The sequence below is a fragment of the Saccostrea cucullata genome, unplaced genomic scaffold (genome assembly GCF_032062105.1).
Source record: "Saccostrea cucullata isolate Sc308-1 unplaced genomic scaffold, CSIRO_AGI_Scuc_v1 ctg1825, whole genome shotgun sequence".
NCBI classification, from domain to species: Eukaryota; Metazoa; Mollusca; class Bivalvia; order Ostreida; family Ostreidae; genus Saccostrea; species Saccostrea cuccullata.
The window spans coordinates 30,371-34,735 of NW_026926041.1; the positions used below are offsets into that span (position 1 = coordinate 30,371).

The 4,365-nt window shown below is 32.4% G+C and overlaps 1 long non-coding RNA gene across 1 annotated transcript; it reads left to right on the forward strand.

Annotated features, from left to right (window-relative positions):
* Positions 1-966: 966 nt before the first annotated feature.
* On the forward strand, positions 967-4,041 carry LOC134270449 (uncharacterized). Its single transcript, XR_009992829.1, has 3 exons — positions 967-1,002; positions 3,130-3,288; positions 3,919-4,041. It is a non-coding gene; the product is annotated as an uncharacterized LOC134270449 (long non-coding RNA).
* The last annotated feature ends 324 nt before the right edge of the window (positions 4,042-4,365 follow it).

The window sequence follows — 4,365 nt, forward strand, 5'->3', positions numbered from 1 at the left end:
TCGATGTCTCGGTTTGTTTCTTTATAGTCATTTTTCATTTTTTTTTTCATGAAAACCTTTAGTTAATGCTCATACGTTTTTTTTTTTAAATCCACTGAACCTTTGAACAGATTACTAATGAGTTTCAAAAAAATATATAATACAATACTAGTATTTTTTTTAAAAGCAAAATAATTTATTTACATTTAAGAAGATGTATCGTCTTAGTTGCACTTGATTGGTTTAGAGGGATACAAACAGAACTCTAGTGACAACGAAATTAAAAACATGAAAAATGGTGACACTCAAATCTTTTACAGCAAAGGAAATAAAAGAGAATCTCAAAATGTCAAAAGCGGTGAACATTTTAAGTCCAATCAAAATGAAATCGATGGGATAAAGAACAGTATTCAAACTAAAAAGTACAATTTAACACTGAATTGTCAAAAGATTTTCATTTTCCAAATTTGACAAGGAGCACAAGACAGGTGTGACCAGTCGGCAGGGGATGCATTTTCCTCCATGACCCCCAATCTCACATCTAATGGTTAAGAGGTCCGTGTTAGTCTGATCCTGCTATTTTTGTTTAAATTGATTTTTGAACTTAGTAACTGTTTGTTTGCTTTAAAATCAGGAGCTGAACAAATAAGAAACATGGAGATAACGAATAGTAGTCAAGCTCAATTGTCTCTTCAACCAATAAAATATCAGAGCTCAGGTTAGGTTCTGTAGAGTAATGAGCATCACCTGCCGACCGGTCTTGCGGTTCGAAACCATTTTTCATTTAAAGATAAACATTCTCTTGATTATACGTAAATTGATGGAAAGAATATCTTTTTTGTGCTTATTATTTGTGTCATGTTTTCCTTACTTATTAATTTCTTTATCCTTATCCTTATGCAATAATAGCTTTTCATGAGACCAAAATATTGATAGAATAAGTATATTTGATTTTATACATGTATTTATTCAGTTCATATAAAACGTTGAATGCCATCGATTGTCTTCGTAATACAACAAAAGGTAGAGAAACTTATATGAGGAAAAAACTTCATTTTTTATATAAATAAAATGAAACAAGTTTACATTTGCTGACCCTAAATGAAAGTTATATGGATACATACCATAATTTGTTCTATTTATCTGTTAGGTATTGTGTATTGAAGATGTAATTTTGTATTTTGGAATACTTTTGTATAAGCTCATCCGTGCCAAAGACTCAAATGAGCTTTTCTTATAACATTTTGTTCGACGTCTGTCTGTCTGTCTCTAGCTATCCCTGTGTACATCTGTCTGTTAAATTTTGATATCTTCTACTTCTTCTTAAGAACCACTGAACAAATTTTAACCAATATTTTTTTAGGGAATTCAATTTTGTTCAAATGACGTACCACACCAAACTACAAAGGGAGAAAATAAAAATTAGTGGAAAATTAAAAGTTTTTTTTTTATATAAATCTTTTTGTCACAGGGCCAGGAAAGATAAATTTTATATGCAAATATCCTTAGGTAGATAAGATTGAAGTTTGCTCAAACCATGAGCCATAGGGTAGGAAGGGGTCACAGTGGGCGATAAAACGTTAGAGAATCATGATATATTAAAAGATATATTAAAAGAATCAGCTGCTAAAATTAGCGTAATCTATCAAGAATTTTATAAGAAGGATATGGAAATAATGAACAGAATTCAATCTCAACGTCCACTAAACAAATATACAAAATAAGAGCAGAGCAAACACGGACCTCCGAAACATCAGAGGTGGGATCAGGTGCCATGGAGGAGTGAGCATCCCCTGCCGACCAGTCACACCCGCCGTGTGCTCGTTGTCATAATCAGGAAATAAACGGAAAAAAAATCCGTGGTCAATTCAGTGTATAAATAATGGACTAACAATTGGTATGAAAAACGTCAGTCAGCATTTCATTCAATGATAAATTGTACTTGCTGACAAGGTCATTGTATCGACCATAAAATTTACGAAATGATGACTTTAAACGAGACTGTTGATATTCTTGTTTAATCAACTTGTTTGTCAATAATTTACCTCGTTTAAGAAATTGTTCATACGTAGAGCATGCTCTTGCGTATCGAATCAACTGAGATATAAATACTCCGTATGCAGGTGATGAAGGTATATTGCTGCATAATTAAGGGAAGTTGACGATAGAAAAATTAAAGTCATCACGTTTATCATATAGCTTCGTTGTTAGATTACCATTAGTGTCTTTTTCAAATAAAATATCCAATTATAAAGCAGAAGTGTCGGACTATGTGGTATCTTTTATCTCAAGCTCACCAGGATATATCATGTCGACGTAGGAATGGAAATTATCATTATTAATTGACAATACGTCGTCGATATATCTAAATGTAGAGTTGAAGGCCACAGCAAGTGTTTTTTTCTTTTCATGCAAAAGATTTTGCATAATTTCTGCTTCATATGAAAACGAATATAAAAAAAGTCTGCTAAAAACGGAGCGCAATTTGTACCCATGGCAATTCAAATAGATTTGGCCTCCAAAAACAACATAAATGTTGTCAATAAGAAGTTCAAGCATCTTCTTAATGTCAACTTCAGAGTACTTATGTGTGCAATCAGAATCTTTTTTAACAAAACAATTTAGCAAATGACTAATGACGAGGTAAGTAAATTTACGGGTGCCATTTTTTATTGAAGAAGCAGCTGTTAATGATATCAAAAAGCCTGGATTTTAATTTGTCGTGGGGAATTTTTGTGTATAAAGTTGAAAAGTCGTAAGTTTTTATGCTGTTGATTTTTGTAAAGTCTTTTGATTTCAAATTGTCCAAAAGTTCTCTAGAATTTTTAAGTATCCACATCTGATTTACACCACTTCTTGAATATATAGTTGTACAATACTCTTGAAGTTTTTCCTTCACTACTGTCAATATTTTAGTGAGAAGTAACGAAAGAGGCCTGGTTGAACATTTACTGGAACCTGCAATGTATCTTTGTTTGTAAGGATTCTTATAAAGTTTCGGAATCCAATAAAAACATTGTATAAGGTAGTTCAAATTCATTTTGGCTCTGTGGAAAATTAAAAGTATTCAAAACTGACAGGTGATTTTGAAGAATTCCCTCCTTAGAAAGAGAAGTATATGTATAAGTAGGAAAAGTATAAGTGTTGCAGAGGAGCGGATCATAACAGAAATCAAGGAGCAGATAGGCCGGGCCTACCAACACGATCTAAGGAGCGTGAACCAGGAGGAGTACAAGTTCTGGGCGGATCTCATAGAGGCGTGTTTAGCGCCCTCTGCCGACGTGTTTGGTTTTGAGCAAATTCTCAAAAGTAAATATAATCTAAAAAAGACGCATGGGGATGAACAAATTATTTGCTTTTCCTCCCCCGACCAACTGCCTAAAAAAGAAGGAACTCAACACTTATTTTTTAGCTTTCAAAAACGATACATTTCTTTTCTGTTGTATTCCAAAATTTTCTAAACATGTCAGTGCGTATGTTTTTGATTTCAAGATAAAAATCTCACCTACAATCCTTTTTTTTCTTTTTCCTGAGTCGAGAGAGGGAATACAGACATTATTTTAATATATGCATGGGGTTGATTAAGAAAAATAAGTACACAAGTTATTAACCATCTTTTCCTTTGTATGTAAGTGTATGATCTCCTAAAGTATCACCTATAAGCAGAAACAAAGTTCTATCTGGCAAATCATGAAAACTTGTATGTTGAGAAGAGCTGTTTAACTAAGGTCCGATATAGTATTTCTATTTTTCTGCTTTAAATGAATACATCTATTAAAAAAAATTATCAATATATTAACATTTTCAGAAATAAGTTGTCATTCATTTATCAAGATATAGTACATACATGTATAAAGACAGAGAATAAATTTTGTTTTGAAAGTTCATAGGTTTTAGACATTTCTTGCCTTATTGACCATTTACATCTGTTGATTTTAGAAAAATTAGCAACTCTACGTAACGAGTAGTTAATGGTATCGGGGATCGTGAATTGTTTGTGGATCGTCATTGTGATGACGTTATCAAGTAGTATCGACCTTCAAGTGGCCGGGACAAATCCACTCAGTAAGTATATGAGCTGTACATCTTAATCTCGTAAATTCATTAAAGACAAAGGAAAAACGTTTAAGGTAAGTCACTCCTCAAATTTCTTATATCAAGGATTTTTTGAAAAGTATATTTTGGACAAGTACTCATAAAGTGTGACTCAAAATCGCAGAGAAAATACGGGGTCAGTATGCATCGTACTGATGTATGGTACATTTAAGTTGACCTATTTGCACTTAAATTTTAACCCCTAGTTTGTTACTTTTATACAACTATCTCTTATTATATTTTTTCAGCTGTAACCATGGCAACAAATTTATTCTTACTTTATGTAAAATA